Source organism: Halichoerus grypus, chromosome 13 (assembly GCF_964656455.1).
Source record: "Halichoerus grypus chromosome 13, mHalGry1.hap1.1, whole genome shotgun sequence".
NCBI classification, from domain to species: domain Eukaryota; kingdom Metazoa; phylum Chordata; class Mammalia; order Carnivora; family Phocidae; genus Halichoerus; species Halichoerus grypus.
Window position 1 is genome coordinate 90,261,108 of NC_135724.1, and position 14,868 is coordinate 90,275,975.

Genomic DNA, 14,868 nt, shown 5'->3' on the forward strand with positions numbered 1-14,868 from the left:
TCCCAGGCGCTCACAGTTTCCAACAAGACCCCCTCTGGCCCCCTGACGATTGTGTGTCCCCGGTGACCCCCTGGGAAGGTGGCCCTCCCAAGCTAGGGGAGATCTTTTTTTAAACAGCAGAGGGCACTGGGAGCCCCAGGCCCGGAGCCTCCCTCCTCCTCTCCTTTCCCCTAAGATGTTGGAGAGTTTGAATTTTTGTTTTCAGTTCAGCTTTCCTTTTTTGGAGCGAAGTCTCAGCAGATTCAGTTCTGCCATCTGCCAACATCTGAGAACCCCCAGGGGGAGTGGGGAATGGCTGCGCTGGGGAGGCGGCCATGCGGTTTCCAGGGGCCCGGGGTGTGCCTCCTGCCAGCCTGCGGGGCTTGCCTTCCTCCCCTGCAGCAATTTGTCCTTCTCTGCCCCCTCAGGCTGCTCGTTTTCCTTTTACTGGGGGGAAAGAGGGAGCACCTGGGGCTGACAAAATCTGGAAAAAAGGGAAGTGCGTGTGGAGGGAAGAGGAGAGGTTTGGAACAAGAGGGGGACATGGGTCAGCTGTCCCCTCTTCCCCATCCTGGCCCCACCAGTTTCCCTGCTGCCAACCAGACCGTGGGAATCCACAGGCAAAAAGCCAGGCCGGCCGAAGGAAGGCCTAGCCCTCTGAAGGGCCTGGGGAAGGGAGGGCAGGGAGGGTGGCCGGGGTGGGGGGGAGCCCTCCTCAGCCCTCCTCCTGCCCCCCAGTGTCACCTGAGAACGCTCCTGACATTTGCATTTCAATGAGATCTGCTCTGGGACTTGGCACCAGAGGAGGAGGGTTTGGGGTATCTTCTTCAGGGGTTCCTTCACCCAGCTTCTGCCTCCCAGTGGTGGTCCGGAGGGCTTTGGCTGAGGCTGTGGGCATAGGAGGGGGCAGGCAGGCAGGGGGACTGTCAGCTGTTACTGTCCCAGGGGTCACTGGGAAACTCCTCAAAGGAAGCCAAGGACAGACTCAGTGTCAGTATCCTCCGGACCAGCCATGTTCCAGACGGAAAAACTGAAGCCAGGAGAAGCGAGGCACTTTCTCTGAAGAGGATTTGTTCTCTTTCTAGCCCTCTCCTGTCCCTATGGTTATTAATCCCATCCTCGTGGGCTACAGCAAATAATATAAGTACATGTCCTCAGGATCTCACAAGTTCCCCCCAGAAACCTCAGACGGCGGGTTCCTAGGATTGACCCCACATTACAGATGGGGAAACTGAGACCCAGAGAGATTAAGAAGCTTCCGCTAGTGATTCCAGATGGGCGCTCCAAACCATGGCTCTGAAGGGATGAACTGGAAGGGGTCTCAGACTGTCAATATACCCATTTTATAGATGAAGAGACTAAGATCAAGGGAAGTTACCCAAGGACACTGGGCAGCACATAGTACATGGGTGCTGACCAGCTGGGAACAGGGTGAGAAGCTGTCCTATACATCCAGGGGGCTCTGCCATCCAAGGGACAAATTTTCTGCCCTTGGGCTATGTTCCCACTGTAATTTCAAATCATTCAACCATTCCCTCCTAAATAATTAGCAAACTAGTCAAACTCATTCCTGCCTCAGGACCTTTGTACTGGCTGTTCCTCTGCCTGAGAGAGCCGTCTTCTATCTTCTGGTCCCAGCTCAATGTCACCTCCTTAGAGAGGTTCTCATTGACCCTCCATGAAAACTCCCAAGGCACTAACTAACCCATTACCCTATATATTTTCTTCACCATTTATCACCACCTAAAATTATCCTGGGCATTTGTCACTTACATATTGTCTTCTGTCACCAGAATGTCAGCTCCATGAGAGCAGAGACCTCATCTGTCTAGCCCACTGCCGTATCAGCAGCACACAATAGACAGCAGTTAACAAGTGTGGACAATGAATGAACAGTGAATAATGAATTCATGCAACACGGAGGGCACTGGCTGGGGAGCAGGCTTGGCCTTGCAGAATCTGACTCAAGTGGGAATGATTGGCCCCTGCATCCCAATTGTCTAGCACTCGTCCCTCTGGCATATTTCACAGTAAAGTCTTCACCTCTCTCCACTGTCTCAACCTCTGGGTAGCTGGGGGGATCCGCCAGCACCCAACCCAGGGCCTGACACCCAGGAGAAACCCATTCAGGCTAACAGTCCATATGGTCAACTATGACGTCAGATGAAATGTTCTGCCCCAAAAGAATGCCGGAGAGGCCTGGAGAAGAACCCAGGCTGGAGGGCACGATAACCTGAGCCTCCCTAACCCCAGTCCCCACAAAAGCCCTAGGCTGACCTTCAGAGCACATGCAAAGGAAAGCCCTCACTCTCTGGGCCTCTCTCGGTGACAACCCAGAAGACACCCTGATAAACATTCCCAGGGCAAGCCTTGCATATACACCAGAACCATGTGCACGTGGGAAATCTTACATATAGTGTTCATGCTTTTGGACATGCTTTAAACAGCAGTTGTAAACTTAAAAGCCCACAGAGCCTGGCAGGAACCGCAAGCCAGGGACTGGAGGAGAGGTGAGTAACAGAGACAGGTGGGGCCTGTGGCACACCCCTACACCCGTGCCCAGGCTGTCGTAGTCACCCTTGGTTTGAAACACGAGTCAGCCAGACCAAATACCAAATGCCTGGGTGGGCTGCATTCAGCAGGTGCTGGCCTGTCTGTGACCACCCACAAAGCATTAGCTGCCCAGGCCAGTCTTCCACTCAGCGATCGGTGGTCTCTACCCAAAATGGAGGGGTCGAGTGGGGGCCGGAAGTAGAAACTTCCTTAGTGAACAGGGGACCCTCTTTCAAAATCATAGTCAGGAGGAGGGAAAGCCTGCTTTCAATGAATGCATCAGAGCTTTGTTCATTTAATGCGTAGTTAGTATGTGCCTACAGAGTGCTGGCACCGTCAGATAGAACAGAGAAGGAGATCAAGCCCAGCCCTCAGGACTGGGCATCCAGTGGGGAGTTAACACTCCGAAGATGAAGTTGCATCGACGCCTGTGCGCTAAAATCCCTTTAAAGGGTAAGAAAAATACCCTGGTGTTCAAAAAAAAAGTTACATGTCAGGACACAGAGGATTTTGAAGGGTCAGGATCTCCCCAGATCCCCACCTTTCCAGAATAATGGAGTCTGGAGGCCCCTTCCAATCTTACAGTCCTACAAAAGCATCACTGAGGATATTGCTGAGAGCCCCCCAGCCACCCCGCACCCCTTGCTGCAAGAAACTGCAGCGTCACCCCCGCTTTCTCTGATGTCTGCACCTTTATTTATGACACTGTGTGCATTTCAGAAAGAAGGAAGCAGAGAACTAGATCAAGCCCCTGTCTGATAGGCCTGATCATCTCTGAAGATAAACAACTCACTTTCTCCCAGGGCTGCATTTCTGGAGTGTGCTTCTGCCCCCCTCCACCCCCCCTCCAGGGCATCTGTTTGAATCTCTGCTCTCAGGCACCAGAGGGATGGGACCAGAGAGTGCAACATCAGAGGAAATATCCAGTGAGGACCATGGTCCCTGCAGCCTCGCTTTTGGTGGCCAGAGGCTGGGGTCGCCTGAGCCGACTTCAGTGGAGTTGGCTGTGTGGTCCTGGGCGTCTGTCCAATGGAACAGTCAGGCAGCTGTGGACAAGCATGAGAACGGGCTGTGCGTTCTGATGGGGGCAGAGCTCCAGGATACATTGTTTAGCACAGAAGCAGGTGCACGCCCCGGTATGTAGTGTGGTACCTTTTGTGCAAAAGAAGGGAGGCAGAGAAAATGTGCATATACATGCTTGTCCATGCATGGATACTTCCGAAGGGTATTCACTAATGCAGGAGTACCTACTATGTGCGAGGCCCCATGGCCGGTGGGAAGAAATCAGCAGTGACCAGTATAAGTAAAGTCTCTGCCCTCATGGAGCTGACATTCTAAAGGTGGGGGGTGCACAAGGAAAACCAAATAAATGTACAATGTATTAGAAGACAGCCAGTGCTTGGAGAAAAAATAAATCCGGAAAGGAAGCCTGGAAGACTGTGTACAGGGGTAAGGAGGTCAGGGGCAGCCTTGCTGAGAGGGTAAGGAAAGGAACCATGCAGTATCAGGGCAGAGGGCACAGCCCGTGCAAGGGCCCTGGGATAGGAATGCACTTGGCCTCTTCAAGGACCAAGGAGGAGGCCAGTAGAACAGGATGGAGTGGGAGGTGAGGAGGGAGGGGTGAGCTTGGAGGGGGAACAGGACACTTGAGAGAAGCTACCAGGGGTTGCCTCTGGGTAAAGGGGTTGCCTGGGAGCTGGAGTTGAGGTGGGGGGTGGCGACTGGTTTTGACCATGCCCCCATGTGAACTGTTTAAAGATGCATAATGAAAGTTCATTTGTCCTCACTCCCCCTTTCTTTCTTTCTTTCTTTCTTTCTTTCTTTCTTTCTTTCTTTCTTTCTTTCTTTCTTTTTCTTTCTTTCTTCTTTCTTTCCTTTCTTTCTTTCTCTCTTCCTTTCTTTCTCTCTCTCTTCCTTTCTTTCTTTCTTTCTTTCTTCTTTCTTTCCTTTCTTTCTTTCTCTCTTCCTTTCTTTCTCTCTCTCTTCCTTCCTTCCTTTCTTTCTTTCTTTCTTTCTTTCTTTCTTTCTTTCTTTCTTTCTTTCTTTCTTTCCTTCAAGTGTGGACATCTGGTTTTGGACATCCCCTGCGAGCGCTTCTGGGTTTTTTTTTGAGATTTCAAGGAGGTCTCCTTTCCAGCATCTTTGCACCACATTTGCTATTTCTCAGCCTCCCAGAGAATGTCAGGAATTAGCCCCTGGGTGGCCTGACCTCCCAGTGAGGCCTGGGAAGCCTACAAAAGCCCCAGGAAGCCCCAGGCAGTAGGAAGAGCTAGGGAGAATCTGCATCACCTGCTTCTCTAAGCGGCCCTGGCCTGACCCATCCTGCCTATGGGCCTAGAGCTCAGGTCCCTGATCAAGGAGGGATCAGAGCCCAGAGGCCTGTGCACAGCTGGGAAGACCTGCAGTCTTGGAGCTGAGCATGTGTGTCCCTCCTGGGTCCCCGCTGGCTCCTGCCAGACAGAGTCAATCCTAATTCTCATTTAAAAAATATCAGCCTTTCTGGGGCACCTGGATGGCTCAGCGATCCATAGAGCATGTGACTCTTGATCTTAGGGTCATGAGTTCAAGCCCCATGTTGGGTGCGGAGCCTACTTAAAAACTAAATGTGAAAAATACCACTGTGGCAGGTTTACCTGACTCAGAGGGGCCCTCCAGGCCGCTCAGCACCTTCGGGAATGACTGAAAGGCCAGCACTGCATACACAAAGTGTCCGGGGCTCTAAACTCCCAAGTGGGGGCCCAACTAGCAAGGGAGAGTGAGTTAAAATGGAAAGGATCCAGAGTTTTGAGTCAGATCTGGGTTCAACCCCCAACGCTGACACCTCATTCATTCACTGGACGCAGTGCAGTGCGGGGCCGCCACGCCTCCCTCCTACCGGCTTGCCTTCCTGGATGGCAGAAGCCAACAAGTATGTTCTCCAGACTTCTTGCAGCGAGAGTTCTCTATGGACTCTGGTTCCGGCAATCCATATGTAATAATAGAATTCAGAACAGAGTCCACAGGGTAGATAGAGGGCCCAGCCATTGGACTGAGGGCCCCGCAGCAGTGGGGCAGGTCCTAGAGTTGGCCTCTGGGGGATGGTACCTCACGGAGACGGTGGCTTCCTGCCCAGGATGGGGCAGCAGCTTTCCGGCTGCCCTGTTCTGCAGTGTGTCCCAGGGTGTCAGGCCTGGAAGCTCTGCCTCAGGTGCATAGGCCACTTAATCCCTCCGCCACTGCCCACCCCCACCCCCTGCACAGGGCCTATTCTCTTCCATGCAAGATTTAGGGAGTCAGCAAAGAAAGAATATGATTAACAGTGGTGGTGATTGCCACAAAGCAAGCAACTTAAGGACCTAGAGCGCTAGAGGGGAAAGGGAGAACAGGTTTGAGATTTGGGTGACCCTAAGGAGGTGACATTAAAGATGGCATCCAAAGGTTGGGAAGGAGGCAGCTAGAAGGTGAGGGCACAGCATTCTGGGTGGAAGGAACAGCAGATGCAAAGGCCATCGCATGGAAAGTGACTCCGTGTCTTCCAAGAATGGAAAGAAGACCCATGTGGCTGGAGTTGTAGGATGGACAGCTCATTTTTCCTCCCTGAGCCTCAGTGTTCCTCATCTGTGAAATGGGCTAGACTCTTTACCGGGTGGTTTCAGGAATTCAGTGAGCTAATACAGGTGAATACCCTTTGAAACCCTGAAGAGCTGGGACCCTTCAGAATCTTAAAGAGCATTCTTCAAGAGCTCTTTCTATAATGGGCCCTGGGCTAGCTGAGTGTTTCTAGGGATTATCGGTCCAGAGGAGGTATGTAGCCCGAGGACTAGACACATATACTCTGGAGCCACACTGCCTGGCTGGGTGACTTTGGGCAAGTTACTCAACCTTTCTGAGCCTATTTCCTAACCTGTAAAACGGGGAAAAATAACAGATCCTCCTTCAGAGGATTCCTGTGAAAATGAATTAATGTGAGCAGAGCAGGCGATGTCTGGCACATAATAAGGGCTTTATAAGCATAAGCTATTTAATGTATCTTACAGAGCCTCCCGACAACCAGGTAAGACTGGCACTACTACTATTCCCACTGTGCAGGTGAGGGAATGCAGGCTCTGTGAGCTCAATCTCCAGCCCAACGCCATCACCAGCAAGCAGTTCACATCTAAGCCCAGCTCTGTCTGGCTCCAGAATCTTCCCGGCACCATCCCACAAGATCCAGTTGGGTCATGGTTTTGACTATAATTTGCACTGCTCAGAGGAGGCATTCAGACCAGTGATGGAATAAACAGCCACAAAGGGTGCTGGGTTGATGTCCCCGGGAGCCAAAAATATGGGTCATGGGCCCCACCATGGCCAGTGCATTAGAACATAACTCAGAATCTGGCTGGTATGAATCATCATTGCCATAGCACCCGCCAGCCCAGGACCACCGGTGTTGCTAGACTATGTAGGAGGGGAAAGAAAAGCAAGAAGGACAGCAACAAGAAAGGAAAGGGCCCAGGTGGGGAGACCATCCTGATCCACCCCCCCAGACCTCATCATCCCCACTTTCCCCCCTCCTGACTCTGTTCCACTGCACTGGCCTCTTCAAACACATCTACAGTGCTGCCTCAGGGCCTTTGTACTGACCATTCCCTCCCCTTGGACTTGCTTTCTCACCTTCTTCATGTCTTCGATGAAATATGTTCTGCCCACTCTTTCTAAAACAATCCCCTCTGCAAAGCTCCCAATCCTCCTCTCCTGCTTAGTTTTTCTCCTAGAACCTATTGCCTTCCATGTTAGTCAGGCTTCTCCTGATAAACAGAACAAATAGGATATAAATATAAATAAATAGAGAGAAATAAATTACAAGGAGTTGGCTCACGTGATTATGGAAGCAGACAAGTCTCAAGATCTGCAGTCAGCCGGGTGGGGAGGTCGAGACCTAACAAGAACTCCATGATCTCATAGAGACCATCATCTGGTGAGCGATATCAAAGAAACACATCAACATACAATGGCATGTTGTAATTTCAGCTAGTGTTGAAGGAAAAAGAATAAAGCAGAGGGTGGTTGGGGAAGTCCTCTTTGGGGAGGTGACAACGGGGCACAGACGTGAATGAAGAGAGAGCCAGCTGCAAGGATATCCATGACAATGACATTTCAGACTGCGGGGGTAGGGGGCGGGGGGGGAACAAGTGCAAAGGTCCTGAGGCAGGCTGGATGAGCCCGGCAAACATGAATGTCCTTGTATGCCACAACAAGGAGTCCAGACTTCACCTGCAAACACCGGAGAGACCCGGAGGGGTTTTCAGCAGGACTGTACTCTGGCCTGGGTCATGTTTCAGAACGGCGATCCCTTTGAGCACACGAGGTAGGAGGCCTTGCCGAGAGAAATGCTGTGTCAGGACAAGGACGGTGCAGCAGGGAGGAGGGGACAGATGCTGGGGAGGTTCAAAAGGCAATGTGCTGGGGACCCAACCCCCAGCGTCCCAGTTCAGAGAGACCTGCAGGGCTGGGTGTGGAGACAAGTCTGGGCCAGGAGAAAGGAGTGGAGCCCGTTGGTACCTGCAAAACAGTTTGCTTTGGCAGCAGCGTGCAGGGACATTTTCCGTTTGTGCTCCTTGTAATTCCTTTGAAGCTATTTATGGAAAGGCACACCTGGGGCCGCCGGGCCCGTCTTGTTCTCCAGGGCATCCGAGTCCAAGCCAGGCCCACGAAGGGTGTCCAGGGCAGGTGGATTAGACCTCCTCATCCCATCCCGTTATTTTTCTTAACCTCTCCAGGCCTCAGTTTCTCCTCTGTTAAATGGGTATGAAAATCAAATGAGATACCGATGTAAAGCCTTTAACGCGGTGTTGGGGCCACACACGTGTCAGCTGTACTCTTTTTATTGACGGTAACCAGGAAGGGGCGGTGGGCACGAGCCGGAGGAATCAGGGGTGACTTCCTGGCGGAAGCATGGCGAGCAACAACTATGGCTAGCGGGGCCCTCACAACATGCCAAGTCCATGCTTATGCTTCCTGGCTGGGACTCTTGCAAGTAGACCCAATTATCAGCTTCGTGGTATAAATCTCCTGTCACCGCTATAACAAATTACCACAAATTCAGTGGTTTCGAATGGCAAAAACATACTACTTTATAGTTGGGGACGTCAGGAGTCCGAAATGAGTCTTAGGGGGCTGGGATCAAGGTGTCTGCAAGGCTGTGTGGTTTTCAGAGGCCCTGAGGAGGATCCATTTCCTTGCTTTTTCCAGAGTTTAGAAGTTGGTGGCCCCGCATCCCCCCAACCGCTCCCTCCGTCCTCACGTCTCCTCTCTGACTCTGACCCTCCGGCCTCCCTCTTATAGGGACCCTAGTGTTTACACTGGGCCACCTGGATAATACAGGATAATCTCTCCATCTCAAGATCCTTAACTTAATCACAACTACAAAGCCCCTCTGCCATGTAAGGTCACATATTCACAGATTCCGGGGATTAGGATGTGGACGCCTTTGGGGAAGGCATTATTCTGCCTCCCAGATCTATCTTAGGCACAAGACAACTGAGGTGGGCGAATTTGTCCAAGGTCACCTGGCTCAAAAGTAGAGTGCTGGGCCCTGAACCCCAGCTGTCAGACTGAAGCCCACAGTCGTCATGGTTCCGGGATCCCGGCTTCTGCTATGCTTATTGTTGGAACCTGCATTTTCGTGCCTCAGCTACTCTGCTGCATCCATTCATTTAACAAACACTAACTGAGTACCTACTGTGTGCCAGGCAGCGCCCCAGGCCTGGAGATACAGCAGCAACCAGAACAGGAGAACGTCCTTGTCGGCGCAAAGCTGACATCATTCTATCATATCCATTTCGATGCAAGTAACAGAACCCGCAGCTCAAATCAGCTTAAACAATGAGATCGTTTGCTATTTCACATAGCAAGAAATCAGGGGGAGAGGTAGTTCTTAGTTTGGTTAAAATGCCATTGTAGTGGACCCCAGGTTCTTTCCCTCCTCAGCTTTGTTCTCATCCCAAATTCCCTCATGGCCACAAAATGACTGCCATTGCTCCAGCTAATACATGCAGACACAACAGCTGGTGCGTGGAGAACAAGAAATTTCCCCAAAGCCGACTGCAGGCTTTGGCTCACGTCTCATTGGCTAAGCTTAGATCCCATGCCCATGCTTAACCAATCTCCAGGAAAGGATCAGAGCAATTACCTGAGATCAATCCAGATCCTCCCTCCACCCCACCCCCGCCCCCCCAGAGCTGGAGGTGTGTCACACTTTCTTGAAGCACACAGAGATGCATGGGCCCCTTAGTAAAACCATGGCTTACCGGGCAAGAGAGAAGGGGATCATTGCTTCAGCATCAGATGGCTTGGGTTCAAATCTAGGCTCTGCTACATTCCCTCTGAGCCATTCTCTGGGCCTCAGTTTCCCCATCTGTAAAATGGGTGTAGTAATGAGACCTAGTTCACAGGGTTGTGGTGACAATGTCATGAGTCAACCATGCAAAGCCCAGCTCTTGACAAGCCTAGCCACCACTATCTTTTTTTCAGCCTACTCCCCAAGGCGGGGCCCAGAACATCTATTCTTATTCCGTTGCCTTGACTGTGGAAGTCTTTTTTCTAGTCTCCCCCTAAATCAAAATGAAAAGCGGCTGAAGATGACTGCATTGCAAGACCCATCCTAGAAGCTGGTGGGGGAAGGACTTGTGTGAGCACTCTGCCCAGAACAAACAAGAATCTGAGTGGTACTTACTAAAAGAGAGAGGCTGGGCTAAGTGTTTGGCATAAGGGACCTCTCTCGCCTTCGCCTTTATCAGCTGCCATGGGCAGGTGAAGAGACAGAGGGTCAGAGAAGAAGAGCGGCGTGGCTCAGATTACCCAGAGCAGAAGCTGAGAAGCAGGGTCTGAGCTGGGATCTCTGGGCCCTGAGGGTCAGCCCACAGGTGTGTTAACACACCCCACACAATGTCGTGAGCGTCCTCTTGACCAGAATTGGGTCATGTGCACATTCCTGAACCCATCCCAGAGAAAGGAAATTGGCTGGTCCACAGACCCATCGAGGCCTTCCCTGGAGCTGGTGGTGGGCTCACGGTCGGTGGAGGCTGTTAGGACCCCAACAAAGCCGGGGTTCTTCCTGCTGGGTAAGAACCAGCAGTAAGGCCTCCTCCAGTCTTTCCTGAAGGGTGACGTCCAGAATGCTGATGGCATGTGAGGTAATTTTCGGTGGTGAACTTTTTAATAGGTTTTAAATGAACCTTTTTAATAGTTATTAGTTTGTGTAATAGCTATTATAACCTTTTATTTGTGGCAAGTGATACTGATTTTTCTTTTATGGTAGCTATACGATTTCCTTTTTAAAATAAGCTTGGGGAGCCTAGGTGGCTCAGTCAGTTAAGTGTCTGCCTTCCGCTCGGGTCATCATCTCAGGGTCCTGGGATCGAGTCCTGCATCGGGCTCCCTGCTCAGAGGGGAGTCTGCTTCTCCCTCTCCTTCTGCTGCTCCCCCTGCCTGTGCACTCTCTCTCTCTCATAAAGAAATAGATCTTTAAAATAAAATAAAAGGCAAGAGAGATAACTGTATTTTAAAAATAAAATAAGCTTAGATGGCACTATTCTGACCTTTGAAATAATTACACCAAAAAATAAAAATCACATAATAAAATAAATAAAATATATGGTCAAATTCTCATACATTCAGGTGGGAGTGTAAAATGGTTAAACCACTTTGGAAAACTCTATCTGGTAGTCTCAACATATGCCTGCCTCAGGACCCAGCAATTTCTATCCCGGGTATGTACCCTTTAGAAATGTGTCCATGTGTTCACACAAGGTTTATTCACAATAAAAACTACCCCAAATGCCCATCAACCTGGAATGTATAAATAAATCATGGCATATTTACACCATGGAAGACGAAACCACAACAACATATAACAACATGGAGAAAACCAGAGAAGAGACCCAACTGTAAGATTCTATCCATTTACAGTCTCAAATCAGGCAAAGCTAACCTGTAGTTAGAAGTCAGAGTAGTGGTCACCCGTGGGGGAAGTGATAGAAAGAGGGTCTGGGCAGGGTAGTCCTGGGGAAGCTGGGACTGTGGTATTTCTTGCAGTGAGTGCTGGTTAGACTGGTGTGTTTGTTTCATGAACGCTTTAAGCCATGCACTAAACACCTTTGTCATTTCTATATGTATAATATACCTCAAGAGAAAGTTCCAAGGGCACCTGGGTGGCTCAGTTGGTTAAGCATCTGACTTCAGCTCAGGTTATGATCTCAGAGTCCTGGGATCAAGCCCCGCGTCAGGCTCCCCACTGAGCAGGGAGTCTTCTCCCTCTCCCTCTGCCCCTCCCCTCTGCTCGTGCCCTCTCTGTCTCTCTCACAAATAAATAAATAAAATCTTTTTTAAAAAAGTTCCAGAAAGTGAAGCACTGTAATGAAAAATATTAGCTAAACAATAGAATCAGTACATTGGCTCATGAAAATGTGCAGGTTTTCAGGAATGACTGAAGTCTGGGAATCTGTCTTATATCATTATTATCATGTCTATTTTTAGTGGTTGGAGTCGAATGAACAGCAAACACCTGTTGTGATAATGTAGACTAAGAAAAGAGGCTTAGGAGAACAGACGGGGCATAAAAAGTACTATTTGCTTAGACATTATTTCATTTAGCATTTGATGGAAATAAATCTGTCTTCAGTTGCTGGGGTGGCCTCTTAACACCCCCTCTCCCTGGAATAACCTTGGGAAGTCTGGGCTTAGTTGCAGCAAATATGAGGCATGCCTCCTATCCCTTCACAGTCCATTCCCAGGGCAGGCATTGCTAGTCAATCCCAGCACTCTCATCCATTGATTCCAGATAGAGCCGTACTCCTTTACGATGCAACATTAAGGAGAGTTGTTGCAAACAGTGGCAGCTTGCTCTTGGATGACATCTACTTGACATTCCAGATCCAAACATCTGCCCTGCCTTGATCAGGGGGACTCTAAGCCCTGGGTCCTACCTCTGCCAGGAGCACACCCAGGAGATCACCATGCCCAGCAGAGAGTCCAGAAGAGGAGACATCCACAGCTTCTGTCTTGGACTAGGTCATACCGCATGGATGCCTGGACACCTTATCTCTGCTCTCAGCCCTACCTGTCTTCCCGTTACCAGACCCCCTTCCCCTCCTGTACAGTATTCACTTCTAGACAGAAGGGCCTCACATATGTTCACCCACGTGACCCATGCACCAGACTACTACCAGTTAGTTTTCTGTGTTAACGGAGAGATGGAGCACGGGGAAAAAATAGCAGATTCTTTCTGACTTTGGGATGCCATTCAGGCCTGTAGTCCTTGCATGGTATTCGCATAACTAATCATAATTTGATTAGGCTGTGTTTTTGCCTGACCAGTACCCATTCCTTCTTTCCCCTATAATGGCATCTCAATTTTCCTTTAGGGAACTTTTCCTACTGCTAAAGGAAATAATCTCTAATGTGATTTGTATGGAGGACATGGACTAACCCAAGCAATCATGGTGATTGGTTCAGGTATGGGTGTAAGACCCAGTCGGGCCAATCAGAGCTGGCCTAGATACTGGGGCTGCTCAAGTTGCCAAGGTGATAAGAGGTAATCCAACAGCTATTGGCACCATCTTAACTCCACCTGAGGAAATCCAATCGTAGAATGAAACCAAATACAAGGGAAAGCAGATCCAACACAGGGCAGGATTCAGAAGCCCTGTGATATCATTTCAACACCTGGATCCAGCCATACCTGAAACTGAGGTACACCTCCAGACATTTCTGCTTATGACTACTTGAACTGGATTTCTTTCCCTTGCAACCAGAAGATTCTTGATTAATATGGATTATTAAAATAAGTCTGAGTAGCTTACAAATTGACAATTATTCGGGGAAATGACCTAAAAACATGTGGGATAGGAACAGTATTGCCAGATAAAGCAGATGCAGAAAATACAAGACAGATATTCAATAAATTGATAATAATTCCTACCATAAAGATAGTAAAACCACTATTCTACAGATCCTTTAGGAGGGCAGGGTCCTAAGTGGCCATCTGCTCTACCAGGGCGGTCTCCCCATGAAAACAGGAAATTGACATTAGTCGGCACAAGGTAGCTTAGGGAACCTGTGTTAGCTTCTCATGATTATCATATTTTCTTCTAAACAGGCACAAGCCATCTGTGTAAAGCTCTGTTCCAGAATTCCGCGAAGAGCTCTTGCTGTCAGACGTATCCCATCTGGGGTTTCCAGAATCCATATTATCTTCCCTTTTAGAAAATGGGAGTCCTCGCCCATCTTCAGGCTCCACTTTCTACCCAGCGGTTTCTTCTGGGTCCCTCCTTACTGTCTCCTGAAGAGCCGTGAATTCAATTCTCTCTTCAGAACATCTCTTCCTCCCGTGGGATTTGAAAGAACATCTGTCCTCAGTGGTGAAGGAAAGCTGCATCAAAGATGAGTGATTCAGTGTTCTTCCTGTTGTATGACCACATGACCCCATCTCCTCCCACGGGGAGTCTGTCTCTGACATCTCATTTTTCCCTCTGAATTTCGTACGTTCTTTTTCTTATAAAATTTACCTGGAGACCTTATTACTTATTTTTAAAGTAACACATGCATATGATGAAATAAGTTCCAACAGACCCAAAGGATATGCAATTAAAAAGACGCCCCCTCCCTGATCCCCCATCCCCCTGATTCCCATCCTCAGGAACAACCATGCCCATCAGTGTTTCCTCCCAGACGTATTTTGTGCAGACGCCAGGACATATGTGTATACATGTGTATGTTGATATATATCTTCCCCTGCCTTTTTTATTTTTAGTAATCTCTACACTCAATGTGGAGCTCGAACTCACAGCCCTGAGATCAAGAGTCCCATGCTCCACTGACTGAGCGGCCAGGCAGCCCGCCCCACCCCCTGCCATTTTTTTTTTCTTTGTATGTGTGGTAAAAGATGCATAACTATAAAATTTACCGTTAGTGACTTTGAGTACATTTGCAACCATCCCTATCTAGTTCCAGAACATTCTTCTCACTCCAGAAGGAAACTCACACCCTTTTATCAATTACTCCTCATTCCTCCCCCCAGCTCCATGGATTTACCTATTCTGGACGTTTCCTTTAAAATGGAATCATCCAGCATGTGGTTTTTTGTGTCTGGCTTCTTCCACCTAGCATACTGCGTTCAAGTTCATCCAGGTTGTAGCAGATATGAATACTCCATTCCTTTTTATGGCTGAAACATATTCCATTGAATGGAGAGACCACATGTTGTTGATCCACTCAGCTGTTGATGGACACTTGGGCTGTTGCTACGTTTTGGCCATAGTGAACAGCGCTGCTGTGGACATTCACGTGCAGGGATTTATTCGAGTCGCTGTTTTCAAT